Consider the following 24,087-nt stretch of genomic DNA (forward strand, 5'->3'; position numbering starts at 1 on the left):
CCTAGAAAGTCAAAAGGGCTTCGTTTACTTGCCGGTTCTCACGTCCTTCTCTCACCATCCGTTTTTTTCCGCTGATGGACTCCATCTCATCCTTCTTATAGCTTGTATGTACCCGTGAATATCCTTCTTTTCCTCTCGACACTAGTTTCTTCGTTTATCCATCTGTCTTCCTCGTTTCTCCTGCTTATCTCTATCCATCCCTCCATTTTCAGCTCTACAGCATCTTCATCCACCGCAACAGCGTCTGAATCTAGTGCACAGATATGGTAGTACAGTTAAAATCAGGCAGTGACCGAAAACTTCAATATTCCGGTTCTTGCACTGAGAAGAGGAGACCGGAAACGCGAGTGAAAGATATCGGCAGCTGCTAAAAGATCGTACAAATAAAATGAAATCGTAGGTCGTGGAATGCTTTTGATACGCGGATCAGATGCCGGGATGATGTTATATGCAGCATTTCAAAGTCATCTAAGTCGTCGTATGATGTCGTACAACTTCCATTTCAACGATATATTGCGAGAAAATATCGATTTGTGTGTTAATATAAAGTATGTTTGCTATAAATATTATTGATGCACCAAATTCTTCGTTTTCTGAAACTTCTCTTTTCTCTATGAAGGATTTCATAATACAAGAATAAAAATTATATCGATATTATCTGATATATTAATAAAAATTAATACATACATTAATTTTTATTAATCTATCAGGAAATGTAATATTTTTATTAATTTTTATAATTATTTTATTTTTAATCTAATTTTTCTTAATATTTCCTGATCTTTGCCCAGATGTGCATATTTCTGAACTCGTGCTTGAATTCAAAATATATGCGCGCACAGAGAAATTAATAAAGTGACTTCTTTCCTTTTGTCGTCGACGTTTGTGAAAGGGTACTTAATACCGTCAGCTCGGTTATCATTGTACCATCTTCAGCCACTGTCGGTGGACTTCTGTGCTTTTTCTCCAACTTTTATATAAGCGTTCGTTTCTTCTTTCGATTCTCATTGTCAGCACTTTCCATTTTTCCTCTTTTCTTTTTCGCAAAAGTGTGATTACATGCACACAAGTTCCACTTTACATCTCGCTTCTTCGACTTAATTACTCATTCAAGTGGTAACTTTTTACGCTAATTTATTTACACTTGTGGCGATGTCTGTAAATTATTTTATCTACGCATGCACAGCTCATTTTTGTTTGTGAAACGTTGATCTTTTCATCGCATATCTATTCGAAATATTCGATAATACTATAATGATCATATTTAAATAGTCATATGTGATCACGACTTGTATTTTTGAACAACGATGCAAATATTAAAACTGAGATTAGTGTAATGATTTCAATAAGTAAATTATGTGCATTTTATATTACTTTGAGATGATAAACTATACCTACTATATTTTGCTCGTATTAAATGCAGGAAGTAAAGATAAATTATTTTACATATTCCAATAAGAGCGGGTTTTTCCGATAGAAATTGGCTTTACGAAAGTCTAGACCTAATGTTTTATTGATATGACAGAAATATCGGAGGGAGGCTATTGGCATTGAATGGAAGTTGGAATAAAGAAAAGTAAAAGTTTTTCGTGGTAAAACCGTCTGAACCTTTAAGAGTTTAATCGTTCCCTTCGTCCGTCTGTCGCAATCATAGATATCACCGGGGATTTATAGTTTCGACCTTTCCGGGCTAAAATGGGTCTCGCATTACTCGAGACGATAGTCGGGGAGCATAAAGTCAAGGGTCCCGGGCTTAAATCGAATTTACTTCGATATCGAATTTTGCCGGAAGCAAGATCCCTAGTGTATTGTCTTCTGAAAGACCGGAGACAATATCGCTAGAGTTACTTGATCGAAGAAATATATTGTTTGAATTTATTTTACAACGAAGTCAACGAAAAGTAGCCATCGTGGCCACGCCACAAGTGCATAAGAGATCGATTGTCACGTCGATTTTTTAAATTGAGCTATTTTTTATCATTGATCTTATCATCTTTTAGTATTTTAGAAAAGCTTACAAAACAAAATTAATATGACTTTGCTTTTTATATTCCTACGTATATTCCGCGATACAACTTAAAAATTAAATCAAATAAATGGACAGACGAGTGAATAAAAGGGCAATGCCATTTTATTGATGTTAGCAATTACAATAAATATTTTTATGGGTCAGAACTTTTTGAATAATTAATGTACGTGTCCAGGACTGTACGAGAATGACTTTACAATAAAGAAAATGCTCGAAATACGGCCAGCATATCATATATACGAAAATGCGAGTTTTTTTCATTGAATATATATTTAGTGGCAGCCTACAGTCGGAACTACACTGTAAAAAAATATGTAATATATTACACAAAAATATGTAAAATTACATAAACAATAAGTGTAAAATTACACAATAAATAATAGAAATAAATACCTTTTCATTATTTATCATGTAATTTTACATTTATTATTTATGTAATTTTACATATTTTTAATGTAATTTTACAAAATTTTTTTACAGTGTATGCTACAGAACTATAGAACTCGTCGAAACCTATAAAATTTTATTCTTCAAATTTCGAAAATGTGAAATGATACGCTAACTTTCAAAAATAGTTAGCACAGAGTTCTGTCCATCAAAATATAATAAAAATTTTTCAGATACTTATGTAACCCTTAAAACTCATGGATAAATTATATCATCGCTTTAAACGACTGCAACTAATTGAAAAATGAAAGATCCTATGTATTTTTATGGGTCAGAACTTTTTGGATAATTAATGTACGTGCCCAGGACTGTACGAAAATGACTTTACAATAAAGAAAGTGCTCGAAATACGGCCAGCATATCATATATACGAAAATGCGAGTGTTTTTGAAAGTTAGCATATCATTTCACGAGTTCTATAGTTCTGTAGCATAGTTCCGATTGTAGGCTACCACTAAATATATATTTAACCAATTTCTGCAATATTGCTATGCAATGTACAATATTATGTTGTTGCAATATTGCTGCAAACTTGTGTGCTGTATGGGAATGTTTAATGCAACGTAAAGTTGAAGAATTGACAAGATACTCAAGCCAATCGCGCTTTTAATCATTTTAACTCAATTTTAAGTTAAAGCAATTTAAAGTTTTTGTTTAATAGAGAGAGAGAGAGAGCAGACACATACATAGATATATGTATATTTAAATGTGAGAGAATTTAAATACGAAGAACGAGCTGAATTCATTATGATGTTGCCATCTCGTGAAAGAGAACGAAACTACGAAATAAACAAGATTGCGTTTTGCTGCTATTTCAGCAAACAGAAATCTTCCATGCCGACGTTCGATGTGTTTTCTGGCAGAAAACACTTTATATTTCAATTAAAAAATTCGTCTTTACGTATACCTTTGCCGATAATTTAGTTCTACAATCTCTTATTTTTCATTTATTTATTCTTACAATAAATATGAATAAATAAATAAAAAAGTAACAAAAACACTCGTATCATAATCTATTAATAATATTACTACAAAAATTTTAAATAAACAATATAAACTTCTGTATCTTAATTTGAGATACTTAAAAATAGTTGCTTTTCTTTTCTATTATAGATCTGTTTTCTTTAAACTAGAGACTGTAACCAAAACTTTTCATTAAGCGCATTTAATATCAAGTGAGATCTTAGAATAATGTTACGTTATGTCTCATCACAATTTGTTTTTTTAATTAATACATATATATGTATCTTTACTACATGTATAGTCATACACATTTGTTTTGTATACCTATGCATTTCATCATTATTATTATCGCAAAGAGGAAAAAGCATTATAATATTATTATTACTTTTATATTATCATTATGATATACTATTATAGTAATATAGGGATAATTAAATCTACGCACCCCCAGCTTGATTCTTGTATATTATTCGAAACACGCATCGCAACATAGTCACGTCAAGTAAAGTAGAAACTGAAACCGTGTGACGCTTATCTTATATCTATTATATGCGCATATATTTTAAACTATCTTACTATATTTATTCTTCTGTGTTAAAAGTATAATCGTTCGTTTCCCTTGCGTTTAACCTTGAGCAATGTCTGTAGATTGGCGCCAAAGAAATTATCAGGTTATTCAAAGATTCTCATTTATTGTTTACGGTAGACTTTAAGAATGTATAAATCAAAAAGTGTAATAAATAGATTTATTTTACAAGTATATATCTCTAGTAATTATCTGATATGTCTGTTATTTGCTATTGTATAAGAATCATTTATCATTGCATTTTAATTTAGTATGAATATTAAAAATCGGATAAAATACATATGATCTTTGCTTTGATGTCTATTTTAATTAATTTATCATGAAAATTATGTACCAAACATACATATAAAATGATTAGAAGATCAAATTCAACCAAGAGAATAAAAATAAATCGAATGCGACTCGTAGAATAAACTTGACATTTCATGAAATCACTATTGAATAACAATATGCATATGACAAAAATAATACATAATTCAGCAAATTTAAATTTCTCTTTCAGTGTGACAGTTGTCTTATCTCACGCTGACATTGTCCACTTATCAACGTGTTCGCGTGTAAAATAATGAATACTTAGTAATATTTTAAATAAAATACATGCGAGAGGGAATTTAAGGAAGGAAGAAGCGAGCCGCGTAAAAACTCGTGTATACATCACAGTGTATGTAGTTTTGTATAGAGCGGATGCCCGCGAAGAGAGGCAGCCAGGCAGGCAGGCAGGCAGAGGCAGACTGACAGATGGGGTGGGGGTAGATGGCGCGTGGGGCTGCGCAGGTCACGGCTGCCAGTCTGCCGCTAGCAGTCGCGTCGTGTGGAGTGTATCGCGCGTCGTACCTGTTTGTATCCCCGCGTGAACGCAAATTTGCGCGAATATTTACATTAATGTTACGATCGCGAAGCCTCGGGAAGGTCGCGTTATCGCGACGAAACGTCAATTCTCGTGTCGTAACTTTCGATTTAATTTCGGCGAGGTGTCATTTTTCGCGCGTGTCGTTCTGATTTTGCGTGTGTCGCTGTATTTTCGTCGTCGTTTCCGTCTCGCGCGGAAATCATTGTCCGTTTTATACACTCCGCCGGAAATAGTGCGTGCGTGGTGAGAGAATAAAAAAAAACGTGTTGTGTGTGGTCTGTGTTTTTTGCTCTTTGGATTACCGGAGGCGCATCGGAGGGACAAGGTAAAATTCGAATTTGCAACGCTCTAAATCGCAGGTATGTCACGTGATGATGCGCTTCGTTCGCTACGATCATGGATGCGTGTATACAACATACAACTTCTCGTTGTTAATACGAATGTAAAATGAGAGCGCGGTGGATGGAACGAAATTTTGTTTTGGCGCGATGTGCGAGTCACTGCTCCGAAATAGGAGTTGTGTGTTATTGCTTTCGTTCTATCTCTCTCGCTTGCTTGTTTCTCGCGTGCAGCGAGCACGCCTCGCGCTCCGATGACCGTGGGAGCCGCGCGAATTTTCAAGCGGACGTATTGAGGCGTTATTTATACGATTTTATTCGACGATTTTTCAAGATCATCGGGCTTGTTCAGCGCGTTTCGTTTTGATAAACACGAGAACCGATGCGATTTATTTTTGCAAAATTTGTCACTCTTTTTAACAGCGATATTTCGCGCATCGATATATGATTTTATTATGTTTTTCTATGCAAAGAAATATTTTTAGTAATATATTTAATAAGTTTGATATTACTTTATGCAAGTTTATAATGTACTTTCAAAATTTTTTTAAATTTATAATCTTTTATTATATTAATTAGAATTTAATATTTGTAATCACTGCATTTTTGAAAATGCCTAAATTTTTTGATAATACTACGATCAATTTTATGATATTTTATTTATTTTGTTTATGACATTTTTCAATACAAGAGTGAATGTATGTTTACAGTGTTTATTAAATCTACATTAAAACGGAGAACAAACCAATTTTATTTATATTATTTTAGAATTCAAACTAAATTTTAGCTAACTTATTTGTTTTACTTCACAAATTTTTATTTTTATTTTTATTGCCTACAGAATGTTTATCTTTTGAATATTTTTTAAATGCAATTGCAATATTTTTGCACTTATGTCACACGCATCTATGTATCCTTGAACGAAGTTACAACATTTTATTTTACGATTACTCATGTTGAACTCGTAATTCGATATACGTCAAAGCTCTCAATAAAATTCTTATAATTGTTACAAAAAATTATATTTTTAATTAACTTTTGCGTATAACAGAAATAAATCTGAAAAATACAGATAGATTTAAATCTACTATAAAAAGGAATTATGGTGTCGTTTATTTAATCTGAATGTTTGCATTATTAGAGATCTCTATGGTTTTGCAAGGTTACTTTTTGATGGAGCTTTGGCGAAATCGATATAATTTTTTTGTCCACCTGTCTTGGCAAACGCACATGTCTGGAGAAGGTTCAACGTCATAGTACATGTATCGTTTAGTGCGGATCGAGCGCACCTGTTGTTCGCGAGTATGCGTCAATGCCTTGGTCTTCGAAAGACAGACTCGATACTGCGTATAAAATTATGCGCGCATGCCTGCGTGCGAGCATATTACGTGTTTAGCCATTAAGAGATCCTCTTAACATTCACAAGCCGTACGAATCGCGGAATCCATCACGAGTCGAACACAACGATGACCTAAATGTGCGGCAATGTCTGCGAGTATACGCGTGCCTTTTTCATGCACAAACTTTGAATGCTTTTTAACGAGTTTTTAAATTAATCCATTGAAAATTACATCCGTATGTAAAATTCTATACGATAAGAAAAATATAATTATCAATGTAGCGGGAACGGTGGAAATTCTGAAATAATTTTTACAAGAATTAAAAAAACATCGAATGGTACAGAAGAGATATATAATTTTAATTATGCGTATTTCTATACATTTATTCTAGTTATTTTTAATTATATTTATATTTAATTGCACGGTGAAAAAAATTATTTTTCATGATAAAAAAAATAAATCAGTTTATACAAGAGATCATATGATTTTAATTGGCATAATTATGACGACGTCGGTTGCTATTTTAAACATGCATTTCGAAGCGGACGTAGCGTCATTTGTAGGTATAATCATGGTTAATTATCTTGTATTTTTTTACGGTATGACGAATGATTCGCGTGATCATTAAGGGCGGAGCTAACGCATTCATTGTAAGTGCATCGCTTGGAGAAAGCTTGAAATTACGTACATTGCTGTATTCTCAATGAGGATTATGCAAAAATTAAATAATTTTTTTACGCTTGCGAATGATTCGATTGCATTTTTTTGTCCTCAATGATAACGAATGTAGTAAGTCTGAGCTTCGTATTGCGAAATCGTTCATCGAACAAATCGTCGCCAATTGAAGCACAATTCATCGTTCAAGCTTATAGACTTAACGACCGTGCCGAAAGAGAAAGCGAATCGCAAATTCCGCGTCCGTTCACTTTTATCACGGTACAGCGGAAGCGATGCTCCGACAATTGACCATGCGAGGATCTAGGTCAATAGTTTTTTATTGGCCGCGTTAAAAAAATCATAGGATTTTGTCTATTTATTGTTATCAATTATTTTAAATCCGTTTATATTATTTCGTACAGTTCAACAACTTTTTGCCAAAAATTTTATTTCAGAAAATTTGATGATTGCGATTATGTGATTTTATGATTATGTATTACATCGTTGATGCATTGACCAGCATGTGCGTATGTCAATTATTGTTACATGTCAAAGATTGAATATCATGTACAATTTTGAAGACTTACAATTAGTACATGATATGATAATATATATAGTTAGCTATGTTACATATATATAATGTTTAGCTATTTATATTAATCAGATTATTGATTAAATTAAAATACCTTAGTAACACATCTCGTGCGAATTATAAGTTTAGAGGAATCATTAGGTTTATAATCTGATAACTATAAATTATAAATTCATAGTTTACAGTTACACCTTACAAATTAGTTTTATTTGTATTACATGAAAAAAAATTACTTCAAATTTTATATTTTATTTTATATAAAAGTTGAATATAAAGATATAAAAATTTTATAGTAAATTCTATTCTTATAAACTGTCAATATTAAAGTTTGCATGCCTGTAAAGATTAAACAAAATCTCCTTAATTTAAAATTCTTGGATTTAATAATAATAATATTCAAAATAAATGCGATACGAATATCAACGACTTGGTGTACAAATAAAATTTTGTATGCATCGAATAAAATAATTAATTAATATTATGTGAATAATAAAAAGCTTTATTGCTTTTGTAAAAATTAAGTGTATCTTTTTTACATATTTATTTTAGTATCAGACGTTATCGAAAGATACGAATGCTATTTTAATAATATAATGCAATACTTTCCATTTCAAAACATTTCAACCAATGCGATCATGTCATCGGATACATATATGATTCATTTGCGATAATATAACAATGTGAAATGAGATCAAAGTACACTAAGTCTTTATTTTGTGTCACATTTATAATCCGATTTTAAAATCGGATGTCTTAAAAATTTACGTAACAATTTATAACAATAAATATTGTAATTTGTAACCAAATCGATGACCAAAATTTCTCGTTGATATCCTTGCGTGTCAGAAATTGCCAGGTTTCATTCATGCCCTTTTTCCGGGCGAAACCGCAGCGGCGAAAAAAAATAACAGGTATAATTTCCTTGCGATATGTACCGTGCTTTCTCTTCTTTTTTTTTTTTTTTTTGAACGGCGGGATCGAAATGGCCCGAAGCATAGGATAGCCGGGTGTACGTGGATGTCCGTGCACGGCAAGCATAATTAATAATTTCGGAGTGCGCCGTATGGCTCTGCAGTCCTTTATTTTTCTTTCACTCGCGGCGCTTTTATTCGTTGAATAATATCCCTGGCGTCAAGGTGGAGTTCGAAATCACCCGGCGAAGCGTATTACGTGGGGTTAAATGCTAGACATGCCCGTGTATGTCGTCATCCCCATCTGCTCGTATCCCATTTAAATTCAGTCCTCCCCCTGCCTCTGTTTTCCCCTCTCACTTTTATTTTTGCATTCTGTCAATTTAATCAACTCGCAAGAAAGGAGATTTTTATCATTCGTTCTTGTTCTCATCACATTCGCACAATTTTACACACATTTTGTATTACAGAAATATTATTAAATATATTAATGTGTAGTATGTTATTTCTATAAAAATTGACGCTTTTAAGCCATCATATTTTTGCAATAATTTGTATATATTTTATGAACTGAAAAATGATCTTGTAAATAAGAGCTGCTACTATTATTGACCCTTCGCTTCGTCTAACAATAAACTGGAGCATGATTTCCGGAATATACGAAAACTCAGGGAGAATTAATTTAACTGAATAGTTTGATCGAAAAGTTCGATTGACGCAAATGTCGCGCGTACAGAGTATAATAATCATATGGTTTGATAACGGCATGATAACGGTCATTTTGTTATTTGACAATTTGATTCTCACGCTTATCTCGCGCAGTATGATAGAAATGGGATGGAATTTATCCGCGAGCTGGTTTCGTCCAGCGTGGAATGGGTTGGTGTGGAGAAAATTAGTTAAACTATGTTCTCTTCCTCGTTTTCCTCTCTTCATGCACCGTAACTCTGGAGACCAATTTGATCAATAATGTAGGAAAGATATATATTATATGCAAATTTAAAGCGCGTTTGAATTAAAAGCAAATAGAAATTTTAATATCATTTTTTATAACATCAAGTCCATAAAGACTTTTCTATGAAATATTAGACATATATTAAATATCAGTTTTTTTTAAGTGATAATAATTAGATTTGAAATATTATGTGATATTTTAACAAAAATGTTTTTTTATATAAAAATAGAGATAAATATTAATAATATTAATTTTTGCGAGCAGTATTTAAATTTGATTTGCTTCATATAATAAACGGTTAATATATATTCACAAATAATAAAATTAATATTGGAACTGGAGAGAGAGAGAGAGAAAGAAATTTTGAAGATTTAAATTACATTTTAATATTTTTCGTGATTTTTCTGGACAAACTCTATTGAAACGCAAATAATATATATCAATAAAATTAAATTAAATTAAAAATCGAACTAAAGATGCATTTTTTCGTAATAATTACACGAATATATTATGTTGAAACTACACAAATAGCTATTATTGTTTTCTCTCTCTTTTTCTCTATATTTCTTCCAACTAGCTAATATTGTCATATTGAGTCGTATGTTTATTGTTCATGCTATGTCCGCATTTTTCGTTACCCTCGTAACACTTTCACGTTACACGACATGTTACGCAAGTTTCATGATTAGCTGAGGTGTTAAGATTATACAAACGCGTAAGCGTATGATTTTACGATCGCCGTTTGCTTGCAGCTGTGTGACAATTGTCGCACGTGACAAGTTAAGATAATTATGAAATTCAACGCAGAAAATATTCAACGTAGAAAAAATATGTTTCTCACTTAATATAGCAATATTAATAATCTGCAACTTTAAATTATTTTTTTATTAAAAGAAGTAGAGAAAAAAATAGGCAAAATTAAAATGATCAAAGTGAAAAAGTTATTTTTAATTGTTTAATATTTTTTCTTTTTTATTATTTTAATTATACCGCGGATCAATTGCGTGAGATATCAAAATTTAGTATTAATTTGGTATTAATTCTTATACTTATTCGTTCTGATTCATGAATTAAGTTGATAAATGATTGCGTGACTAGTATCGCTCGCAAATATATGTATATACTAATGGGAGAACAAGTAGGATTTGTTTTCTAGAAAGGCTGCGACGCATAAATATGATCATGAGCGTTTAGTTCATAGAAGCCGACCTTAATAATCAAGGCAATCTATGAGTATCTCATACATGCAGAAGAGAGATCAAGGTTAATTCCATTCGCGATCGAACGCAGCGGTTATTAGACTTCGGGATATCTTTTTAATGATCGTTTAATCGTCAATTTGCTTCATCATTTGCATCCCGCTTTACATAATCCGTTCTCTTGTACGTACATCTTTCTCGATTTACTTACTTTACACTACGCATTTTCTTATCGCGCGTTGTAGAATTGAGTTGACTTATCTTTTATCTTTATCATTTCAGTATAAGTGTATTGACGTGAAGTGACGTGTTGGTTCAGTTAATAATAGGTGGGTCTAATCGAAAATCTTTATAACGTAACATTCTTCTTAAATTAATCATTATTTCTAAAGTGCTTTACAACCTTTGTATATACATATATTGTATATTCTTGCACGAATTAGTTGGAGATCTATAAATTGCTCTTCATGCAAATAATTAGATTGTCATGAATATTTACAGTAAAATTGCAAAGTTCTTTTATCTTTAGAATACATGCAAACTGCAAATGTATTTCAAATAACATTTTTTTAGATCATACATATTGGAAATAAAAACAATAATAGAATTTTTCTAATTATGAAGAAATTGAAAATTAATAGATTTTTATAATTTTTGGTATAAAGAATATTTGGATGAGAATACGTCAGTGAAAAATCGTGAAAGAAAATATTTCAAATTGTTAAAAAATGCATTTTAAACATTTATTAAAAAATTTCTAATTGATAAAAGAATTAATTTTAAAATTCCAAAGAAAAATATTGTAATTTATATTTTCTAGGACTACTTAATATGTATAATATAATGTTCGCATTATTCATCTTCTTATGTAGACTCGACGTTGAATCTTTGAATCTTTGAATTGCGCGATGCGGATATATATACATAGCAATCTAAAGAGCAGTAATTTGTTTGTAATTTAATAAGACAGTGTGGTCGAAAGTTCGATGAAGAGAAACGCGGCGTTAATTTCTCACTGCTGTATTGGTTTCGAGAAGGCTTTTCATGGGAGGTCGTTAGACCGAATTAACCGGATTATAGTTTGTTTAGAAAGAAAACATTTTAGACAAAATCGATGGATCGATAGATTTATCGATAAACTACTATTATACATGTAATCCTATTGTATAAAAGTTCTTTAGTAATTGCTCGCAAGTCTATTTACATAAAACTTTATTACATAGTTTTTGTCGTATATACTTTTCGATATAAATTTTATATTTGACTAGTTAAATAAATCTCATTAAATTCTTGTTAAATATCGAAAAAGCGATCTGTGGAAAAGCAAAAATGAGTATAATATACATATATATGCATAAAGAGAGAGACATGGCATATACCTTTTTCATTTATCACGAATAATTTTTTAGTGTCTATTTATCATAATACGAAAGCGGAGCACGGATTTCTCGTTTAATAAACGATGTAACGCAAGTAGCGTGGTCGTGTTTGCACACGTTTATTCATATGTTACATCATGCACGCGATATAACGCCTAGGGGAATTACGCAACGTGACGGAGCAGCCGCATACGTTAAATTTATGGAAGAAAAAAAAGAGCGTATTGCGAATATCATAACGTGCGTGCAGCAAAATGATGCTAAAAGCGAGATCACAAAGCGACCTTACCAACCGTATAGAACGAAGCGAAATAAAATAAAGTACCGCGACGAAAATTTCGACGATCGAGCCAAACTCGACGTTGTCGTGTAAATTTACAACGGCTACATATATGCAAAGCATACATTTGCAAGCTCGTATGGCATGCACTCGTCGAATGTAAAGCAACAGAGAATATGCGCTATATTGCACGAAGTTTAAGTATGACGCAAGAGAAGAGATTCGCCAAGAATTTTGCATTATTCGCGCTAAAATTTATCTACGCTTATTTATTTTATTGTAGCATTCTCTTTTAAGTCACATAATGAGTGCGAGGAAGAGTAGAGAGCGCGTAATGTTGAACAAAATTTCGTTCAAGTTTGCGGAACATATGTAAATGTTTGACGAGCGCACATACATAGAGAATGCAAAACGTGTGTGCGATTCTGTTTGTTTTATCGCAAATGATCAAACAATATAGCGCATCTGCGGTATTTAAGCTTAACTTTGTAATATCGTTAAATATATATTGCGTGACTTAGGAATTACGTCAATTAAAAAAAGAAAACAAAATCATATATAATACTTTGTAAACGAAATATTTGCAAACTTTCCACTTTTTTGGTTAATTGCATCGAATAATGCGCTAACAATTAAAAAGTTTTCCAATTGAGCTAAACTGTTCGAATTGCGCAAAACGAGAACTTTTCTCACCGTTGTATAAGTTTGCTAAATGGACTTCCTTATGGATGAAACTCTATGGACTTTGTTTTTATGTCAATTTCTCTTTCTTTTTACGAAACATTCTTAAGAGATAAAATTAGTTTAAGTTTTAGCCTTGTAATTAGAGAAGGATACAATTTATTTATAGATTTCTTTTACAAAATTTTTGATATTTTAGACTACAATAAAATAAGAATACAAGCTATGTACAAACTCTAAATGTTTCTTTTATTTTTGATAAGCTTTTAATTAACACATCTTTCGATGATGAATATTTCCAAGGATATAGTTTTAGACGATCAATATATAAAAATAAATAACAATCATATTCAAGATACGTATTCCATTAGGGCACTCTATGAGTTCGATGTTATATTTGTTGGAATGCGGCAGATTTGTAAAGAAATAGAAAAGGGAGAAAAAAAGAGAGATTGACCAATTACTACACGAATCTCAGGATCCCGAGATCTTTTGTCTCACAAAATCCTCTTTATAGTCTCTTTCTCTCAGCTCACCGGTTATGCTCTTCTCCTCTTTCGTCTTTTTTACTCCTACATCGAAATCATAATTCGTTCCTTTTGTGCCGAGATACCTACCGCTTTGAACTCGTCCTTTTCTACCTGAGCCTTGTTAAAAGTTACGATCCTTTTTCCCAATGCAAAAGGGAAACTATTGTCTGTTTCCGTAGACAGTGAAGCGATAGTCGTTATGGAATGGTTGGAATTTTTTCGCTCGAATATGCTTGCACTGATCGATGCTAGGTAACTTTTAGTTTACGTCAGTAAACGGTTATGTAATTTTTCACACTTTCAGTCGTGTTGTTCGTGTAAGAACGTAGTTTGCGCTGCATTTCCGTGATAATTAATTTCAACGACGCAATTGTTCTAAATAAGAGGTTTATCGTTTCACATTTTTCGCGTTATTTTCCAGGAATTGTCAGAAATTTTTCCAATTGCAATATCGTTCTGTTTCAAGGGAGGTGGCCCTCGTCAGTCGAATCGTAAAATTTAATTAATAAGTCGGTGGTTGAAGCAAGTTCCCAGATTAAATTAACTTCTGGCTGCCATCCAGAATTAATATTCATGTTATAATGTTTCTATTTTTCGTTTACGAGTTCGGATACGCCTATGGATACATCTTACATCGATCGCACGCGATGCTTTCTGTGCAAGACTAATTTCTAATCTTTCTCTATTATGCGTGTTTATAACGATGTTATCTTTATTATATACAAATGGAAAGTTCTATTTTTTTATGATTTTTCTGTTTCTTAAAATTAGCTTTATAAATTCACCTAAATTTCACAATAATCGCGTTTGTATTTATTTTGGAAATCGTGGTAGAGTTCTGTTTCTCCACCCTGATCATATAAAAAGTTTTAGAAAGTCTTCTTATAGTAACTAAAAGAAAGCGAAGTAGCTCGGTGAACTGGAACGATTTAATTAATCGCTTAACGGAATCCCCGTGGATTTTTCTTGAGAACACGAGAAGAAATCTTTAGCGAGTAATATAACGTTAAGGTGCTCCGAGTTTTATGATTCTTCAGAAACTGCCGTTTCTTTGGTCTAGAGTCTAGACGTATGTTTCGCCAAGATAGACAAACGCTTTTTGCATCTTGCTCTGCGAGTCAAATGGAGGGAAAGAAAGAGAGAGAGAGAGAGAGAGAGAGAGAGAGAGAGAGAGAGAGAGAGAGAGAGAGAGAGACCGAGAGAGAAACGCGCCGTCTATTTTCGGCGCACTTGTTCATCGCGCTCGTACAAGTTGCACGAGCATGTTCGCGCAACATTTACATGCTTGCCGTCTCGTGGTTGATTCGTTATTCTGCATATACTGAGGATCGGCAACCTCTGGAAGCGCGCGAGATTATTTATATACCAGCCACTTTGGCGCGCCGCCTCGTTTCAAACCCTCCAGCTCCGATATTCGATTATTATCGATTATGTGCAATTAACCGGCGGTTCTTAGATGTCCGTTCGAGACCGTCGGCCTCAATTTGGCGTCACTTTCTTTCTGCTTCCTCTATGCTTTTTTTCTTCAAATTTAATAGTCTTAATGACAGAATTATTTATAATTGTATCGTAATAATTTTTTTAGTTGAAAATTGAATTTTGATTAATTTTGCAGTAGACAGTATTAAAGACTTTTTTAATGAATTTACTGACATTTAAAACGATTTAGAAATTATGTTTTATTATTGTATTTGTTATTTTTATTTATGTTTCAAGTGCGGAAAGAGGGAAAGAGAAACGTTGTTAATTAATTAAGACGATTTTTTGTCGGAATGTAAGACAAAGAAAAGTTGCGAAAACTCTGACTGTTGTTAAAAGGTTAATTGTGTGTGTGAATACGCCTTTAGTCTCGTGCAAATTTTACGCGCGAATAAACGACAGTTGTGCGCGAAAATTGTGTCAACTGCCAACTATTATGTAAGACATCGTGACTGCTCCGTCTACTTCCTCTCATATTTTTTGTCTCCTCTTTTACTGCTTGTATTTTGCATGGTCGCGTGTGTTTCTGCTACGATATTTCAAACAGAATACTCCGACAAGTGTCTTTCGCACTAAAGAGATGGGAAAGATATGGAGAATTGTAGAAATAGATTACTTATAAACATATTTAGACAAGCAATACATTTCATTCTGATTTAACAAGATCTCCGAGAGTAAAAGTTTAGAACAGTTTAGGTGCAATTTTCTATATTTTTCACGTGATATAGTAGTGAAACATAACATAATATATGATATCTAGGTATTATTGCCATTATTCTTCTCGATAGAATTTTGTAATCAATTTAAGTCACTTACAATAAGAATATTGTCCGAAAAATGGATCTGAATTTTTGTGCCACGTCCTACATACAAATATCACTGTCCACAAATTCACGGATATATCTTTTGTTTTGTTGATTAAAAGTTGATTACCTGATAGTTTTACAAGTTTTCCATTGCAAAAAAATATTCGGTTTAGAAAAATTTGTGTTATTTTTATTTTTATAACTGTACACCTTTTTATTTTTATTTTTACTATTTATTTAAGGGAACTGAAAAACAATGAAGGTATAGTAATAGAAGTTATTTGTAACAAAAATAAATGCTCTGTAGTTGAGAAATTTTATATATAAACTTTAGGAACTTATTTCTTCTCTCAAAAATAATTTTTCATTTAGAATAAGTATAGCATTTTTTTCTAATTATTTTTTATAATTTTTTGATGGATTTTGTTCTTTCTTGAAATTTGTTGTCTTTTTTATTCGATGGTCTGCCGTAACTTGAAAACCAGTTCATTGCCAAGGAACACCGGCGACGTCATCGACTTTTTCCTTGCATGTAGGATGTTGTTGCTCCTACGCAGAAAGGTACAAACGGTAGTTGTGCTTCTTTCCTCTCTATATGTCATTCTTTAAGAGTATCGACCCTGTCTACACGCCCACTTCAAGTTTCTACATAAATGTTATAGAGATATATTTACCGTTGTGAATTGTTTTTTATTAGATCGTGACTAGCTTTGTCAACATTGTTACATAGTTTTGATTGAAAAAAAATTATCATTTTTATTTCACGATATCCATATGTGAAATTATTTTACATAAGAAGTCAAAATATTAAAATACGTAGACAATCTATTTCTATACTTTAATTCTAATTCTATACTATAAAAGATAAGAATATATTTCGAATTGCATAAAATTGACATTTATTGAACATTTGCAAAGTATATTTATTAAATTATTAAAACTTACATATTTTATTATATTCTTATTTAAAAAATTGTATTATCGGTATCTTTTATTTATTATTTTATTCTTATATGTTTTCCTGTATACATATACATCATTTTCATAAATAAATTGTAAATATGTTTTTCTAATTATACAGTACAGATGTAGAAGTTTCTTTCATTAGATATTTCCTTCCCGCTTATTATGCAGATTATTTGCGTATTGCTGACCGATTATGAATGTTTTTACTCAAGTAGCTGAGGAACAAATCGAAGTACTACCGGTTTTAACCAGACAGTTCGTCTGTTTGCGTTTCTCTCTCGTGGGCGCATAATCGGATCTTTCAAATCTAGAATGTCGTGTTCACGCGCACGCACACGCATACAAACGAACGAGACGGATCGTCGGAAAGCATATCGCGCAAACTAGTTTCCGATCAAACGATCGAACCAGTTTAGTAAACCAAAAGAAGGCCTATCTTTAAACTCACGAAGAAAATAGGACGCTAGGTCAATCCGTCTAGAATTTTCACACGTTTTTCCACACGGAATTTTCTACTTTTTATATGCAACGCCTTCTCCTTTTTTCTTCACCTTCATTTTCTCTCCTCCTGCCTTTCTATTTTGTCGTTTTGTCCGGGACGCTTATTTCCTGCAGCCAGGAAGTTATTTTTCCTCACGGGATGAAAATCTACGTAAGTTTTAATGGACGAGGTTATCTCGAGCTTTAGCACGTGAATTTTTAAGTTTGATTTTTTTTTTGCATTTTTATGTAGTTTTAAGGGACGCTAGATTATTTTGCTTCTCCTTTAATAGATATTTTTCTCATCTTTTGTATCATGAATAGAAAGAAATATCGTACGTGCTCTCCATAATTTTATTTCTCGCTCTTAGGCGATAATATGGAGATGAGTCCGATTCTTTGGAATAATATAAAATTGAGATACAGGAAGCGAATAGAATATTTTCTACGTGCGCCAGGTTGAACTAGGCTTATATCCGTATATTTTTTCGTGCAAAACTGTTTTTATCTGCCGACGCAATATAAGAACGCTTGGTTATTCCTGTACGTAATAGAAACTTTCTTTCTCTTTTTTTCTCTTGTGCAGAGGCACTTCGAATCTTACGATATGCAGTAAAACTTAAATGTATTATACAATAGATAAAGAAAAAAGAAACAAGTTTATGCAAATGTTACAATTTGCAATATTTTCTTTTCTTTCCAAGAAAATATAATTTTGTGTTTTTTAAATAATTTATTAAAATTGTTCAAATTAAGTTAGGTACTAAAAATTTTTTTTATGTTTCCTGAGAGTTTTACATTATGCTACATCTTGTGTAAATGTAGAATATTAGTGCGATAAATAAATTTTGGTAAAAGCATCGTTTCTTATTGAGCCATGTCAGCCGCAGACGAGACGAGACGAAATTAGAGAGCGGAACCAGTGGCGAGTATACTATCGATCGCAAAGCAAATCCCGGTCTTGTTTCCTTTGTCATGTCATGCATTCGCTGCGAGACGACCATTCGCTGCGAGACGACCTTCGCTTCTGATGCAGTTACGCTCTTATCGCGCGCGAGAACGTATAGTGACATTCGCGAGGACTTGCAGTTGCATCCGTGCAGGTTCTTGCGAAGGAGAGTCCGGCGGTTGTCAAAGTGGAAGAAATCTCGAGAGGAAAGACAGTAATATGTGCATACGAAAGCCGTTATGCGAAACCAGAGATATTACTCTTTGTGCAAAGAGCCAATCTGTAGTCATCTGACGACCGGACAGAAGCTGAATATGTCTCTGCACTGGTCGTTAACGAGCTTTTTGTAACGAACTTCGCTATAAAAGTCCAAGAGCGGAAGAAACTTTAAGTATGAAAGTCGTCTCGTTTGAGCACAAATGCATGATATCATGTCACGCGAGCTATTTTGTTGGCGACGAACGGTTTACGTGGATCGTGAATATTTGGAAATAATTTCGGTTTACGTTAGAATTCCCGTTTTATATGTACACAGTGAAGGTATTTTTCTATTATAAACAAGGGTGAATAAACACGGTTTGATATGGCATTGCTCGAATTATTACTATTTATTATTTAATTTCGCCGGGTAAATATTTTTGTGTTTTTGTAACATGTTTGTTACGAAGTTTTTTGGTCATATAAATAAATTATTATTTTTAAGCACAGGAAAATTGGATTGTTATTTTCATTTTTTAAAAGATAATTGGAAATTTTGCGAGAGAAATATCTATTTATTTTTAATTTAAAAATATATGAGTTGTTAATTTTTAAATGTGTAAATAATATTTCTTATAGTATATGCAACGTAATAAATTCTGAAACTGTGCACATTGTTTGGAGAAAACATTTATTTCTGTTTTGAAAAAAAAAACATTTATTTATATAACTATGATGTTTGAATTATATAAGAGCATATATTAATATATGTATATGTATATAGTGATTCTGTTTTTTCTTTAATTTATTTCTCTCTTACATAGATTTAACGAATGTTTTAAATGGAATAGGCATTGTTAAGTACATGTTATAATTTGAGCGAAAATGTAAGATACGATGTCGCTTAATGGCGGAAACGGGAAAACGAGCTCGCTGGAAGTTTCCGGCCAATGTTAAGTCGTTTCCGTAAGCTTGCGTATAAGACCGGCCTTGTATTTTCACTTTGTCACAGTCATGATTCTTCAGAACAATTGTAATTGTTTTATAATAACGCGTAATTTTGCTGTGGATTTTAAAACTTTACCTTATATTATTCTTCGAGATGTGATACAGTCCACTGGCATTTATTTGATGTATTATAATACTATTATAATTTTTTTAGTAGGTATTTGACGCATAAAAATTATAATTAAAGCTACACAAACAATTTCATAAACTATAAGTAATATTAAATTATTTAATATACCATTTTTTAATTATAAACATTATTAATTATCTTACATTATATAGCATTATTAAAAAAGTAAAGTATAAATAATATAAATATATATAAATTATTCTACAAGTATATACAAATATATTTCTTGGCTGACATGTGCTGTTGCGTGAATCATATTTTATATATTTAATTATTTCCTGGATATGAAAAACTTTTTATATTGAAGTCAATGATTTATTAATAATGATGCCCTATGAATTTTTTTACCATTTTGTTAAAACTCTCCGAATACTTCATACTCATGTTATATTTTATATCAATTCTTATCATTTGCGAACACTCGGGACGATCGCATCCCTTATTCCGTTCTCGCAAGAGGGATGACTCATCTTCGCGATCGATTATCTCAGCGCGACAAGATGGTCAAGGAAACGTAGTCTAGACCCATGAATCGTTTCCGTCTCTCTTATTTACGTGTCTCGATTAAGGAAAAAAAATGGACACCAAGGATAAAGAAAAGGCGTACGATTAGGCACGCATTGTTATACGTGTAATCGTATTGTATTTTCAAGGAGACTCGTTTGGATATTGACTTGAATGTTGGACAAAGAGAATGATCTTTCTTTGTTGTGCGAATGTAACTTACATTGATGTAATAAGTTATCTAATATATATATGACGAATAAGTTTTTATAATCATAATTTTATTTCTTTTAAATATATAGACGTTTCTGTTTTACAATATTATAAAATTCCATTCTCCGTTGTATGCTGAAATATCGATAGTAGTTTACTGACGATAGAGGTAAAAAATACACAAAATTGTCTGCAAGTTTGCACATCCGGAAGTGATATTTTTCTTTTACAGAGTCTCTCTCTCTCTCTCTCGACCCCCTCTCTCTTTCTTTTTCTCTGGCAAGAAGTAAATATATTTGTTTTTCTGCATCGCCGAGCAATCTTGTTTCTGTCAAGCCACCAAGTACGTACCTACGCATTTCAAAAACATGAAAGGAATGGAAAGAGAGGAGTGAGTATTCACTTCTCGTCACTGTTTTCGAAACGTTTCGAAACTCCGGATATGACATCAGACCAAGCGTAGAAAATCATCGAAAACGTTTCGTCGCCAGCAAGAGTCGGATATTTTACCGAGACGCGAGAAGGAAGAGGGAGTTTGGTCCGGAACGAGAGAGGAGAAACCGAGCTGCGATGGGGGATGTATAAAGGGTAGAAGCAGGCTGGGGTAGAAGTGAGATCGATACCGCTAGAGAAGAGAGTCTGGCGATTCCCGCCATTTCGTCACGAGTTGCGCAATTTCCATTCATGACCGAGAGAGAGAGAAAATTGCCATTATAGTCCTTGAAAACTGAGAGAGTTTTATTAATTTATTAAATAATTTTTATTATCAATTAGTTTAGTAAACCAAAGCCACTGATGCAGTACAGGAACTGATTTCTCAATTTTAATTTGTGGTCAGTTATTTACAAAATTATTTCTTTGTTTTTTTGTTAAATAGTAGGATTGATAATAAAATGAATTGATTATGTTATAAATCAATTGTATAATATGTAACTTTACGTAAATGTTTCTCTCGATATAGTCACAAAATATTTTTTGGATTTGATAATTTATTGGATTTTTTTAAATGTACACATCAATTACCTGATTCTTAAATAGGCTGTAGATATAAAATTATTATTAGGAAAGATGTAGTTAGATTTCGTCGGTAGTCTGATAAACGACTTTATAAATTTTTTATTGATACATGCGAAAGAAGATTTTCCAACAAATCTCTTAACAAAGAATTCCCATTTTCTTTTAAAGAAAATCTTATTCATTGATTTAAGATATATCTCATGCATTATCGAGTAATTGGATAAATCATTTATCTTATTATTCCGAATGCATCCGATCTTGACTCAGAACCAATAGTTGTGCGCAACGATAATAATAAGGATATTGAATTTTTCTGCGAAGTTGTATCATCTCTCTCTCGGGAAAACATCGTATCTACTCGCGAGCATCGATATCTTGAAAAGGTTACCATGAAGTAATCGAAAAACGATAGTTCCTTTCATATTGACAATCTTACTGAAAAAGAACTGACACGACCATCTTCTATCGTAATTTTAAAATCGAGTCAACTTGTAAATGCAAATTTCTCGGTGAGAGGAGCACTATTATGCTAACAATTTCATTTGAAGAAATGCTTCGCATCGTATCTTTTCAATTTATACGAGAGCATCGTATTAATTTATAATTTATAAATCATGAAGAGGAAAAATATATGAATATAAAATCCGGTGAAATAAATAAATCTATGTCAAGTTGCGCATATCGTAGATTCGCGAGAGAGAATTATTCGCTAGTTCATGAATACATTATTTAGCAAAGCTTTAGCAAGCTATTTCCCGAATAATGTTATTCTGAGACACGTATCTGATCATATACATGTAGAGAGAACAACCTGCAAGCTGTTCCTCAAATAGCGCTCCAGATTATAAATTATAGAACATATACATGACACATTCATACATGAAGTCTATACATAAGACTTAGTCTGCAAGTAATCGAAAATTACAGAGTTAATATTTTATAATTACAGTCTTGATCTTGAAATGATTGACAAATATAGAATGAATTTTACAATTAATGAGAGCAGGTCACGGAATATTTTTTGGTTACAATTAATCATATGTTGCTAATTTTATATAATATCCATTACACACACACACACACACACACACACATATATATAATATTATTTTTAATATATATACAAATATATATTATCTTTAAAATATGTGCATTATTTATTAGAAATAGATATTTGAAGGATATTATGGAGAAATCCAAGAGATTGCATTACAAAATAGTAAGGATAAATCGATACTATAGGTACTTAAAAAATCGTTTGCAGCCATGTTCGGAACCGAACGTAATAATAGAAGCATTTCCGAACGCGCGCGCGCAAATGCGATGCATAATGGCGAATAATAGGAGGGTTCGATTCGATGACAAGACAGTATGATGACTATGACCCGTTTGATCGAGTGGATAGAGTGTCATCTCTCTCGAAGTGAGTTTATGCCGCGGATTCATCCATCAAATCCATCGCCGGCAAACAACATTTCGCCGAGCGATCAGAAATGTTAGGCGGATGATCGTACTGCCAGTTTGCAGATGCTCCTCCCACACCATGATCTATCTACATAATTCATGAATCTCTTCTATATAACGCCTAGGGCGAGACTCTCCTCGCGTAATTTCGGAGAGTGCGCTGCTTTATATCCCGGTGCGGTCGTCTTAGAAAACGCTGAGCGGAAAGTCGTTTCGATTCGTCTCGGTTGAAGGAAAATTTGCGGCATCGATCATCTTCGTTTCCATTTACTCTCACATATATATTCCTATTCTATTGTGATCTTGTCATTTACATTTTCGGGCTTTGATAGCTTGACGAATTCCATTTCCTCGTCGATATACATTTGCATATGAATTTATAATAAACGAAAACGAAGACAATTATAATTTATATAATTTCAATCATTTTTGTTAAAAAATAATGTGATTTGGAAATAAACAATAAATTATTTATGTTTTTTTTTCACGCGATATCAGCAAATTATTGCAGCCTGAAATTGCTTTTCAAAGAAAAGTTTACGCTAAAAACGAGAACATTTCAATGCGAGTTCTAATGAGTGTAGTCTCTCTTCGAAGAAGTATTATAGAGAGCAGGTAGCAGAGAAAAAAAATTGTACAATTACCGGGATAGTACGGTTACGAGCACAATTATGGCCGCCAGCTCAATCAGATTCGATGGTTCAGAAAATTTAATGATTATGTTGGAAGAAAGATACAAAGAACGATACTGTTATTAAAGCTACATGAAAAAAGTAAACAACAAATGAAAATTACAACAGTTTTCATGTATTTATCGTGTCAATTTTGAAGTTTAAGTTTTCTATAACTAAACTTTTGGAAAAAAGTTAGTTTTAATGTCAATATGAAAAAATTACGCATATTAGTTTTATACGATATCCTAAACATATTCTTTAGTTATAAAAGAAAGTGAAAGATAAAGATAACATATGGAGTTACATATTAATTAATATAAACTAGTTTTTACTATAGTTGCTTTTTTATTTATATTTTTATTTATTATATATTTTCTTTATATTTTTACCTCAATTATTTAGTTTATTATAATTTTATATTAAAATTATTATTCTTAAATAAAATATAGGTATATTATGTAG

General features: G+C 32.2%; 1 protein-coding gene and 1 long non-coding RNA gene across 3 annotated transcripts in view; one reads left to right on the top strand and one right to left on the bottom strand.

Moving 5' to 3' along the window:
* LOC146722972 (uncharacterized) overlaps positions 1 to 400 on the bottom strand; it is a 36,705-nt gene extending 36,305 nt beyond the window's left edge. The window contains exon 1 of the long non-coding RNA XR_014924823.1: positions 33 to 400. This is a non-coding gene — a long non-coding RNA (uncharacterized LOC146722972). The remainder of the gene's footprint in view (positions 1 to 32) is intronic.
* Positions 1 to 24,087, top strand: part of LOC114940707 (uncharacterized) — a 309,972-nt gene that overhangs the window by 66,098 nt on the left and 219,787 nt on the right. The gene's annotated exons all lie outside the window — the stretch shown is intronic.

Source organism: Nylanderia fulva, unplaced genomic scaffold (assembly GCF_048542155.1).
Source record: "Nylanderia fulva isolate GAGA-0341 unplaced genomic scaffold, ASM4854215v1 Scaffold25, whole genome shotgun sequence".
NCBI classification, from domain to species: domain Eukaryota; kingdom Metazoa; phylum Arthropoda; class Insecta; order Hymenoptera; family Formicidae; genus Nylanderia; species Nylanderia fulva.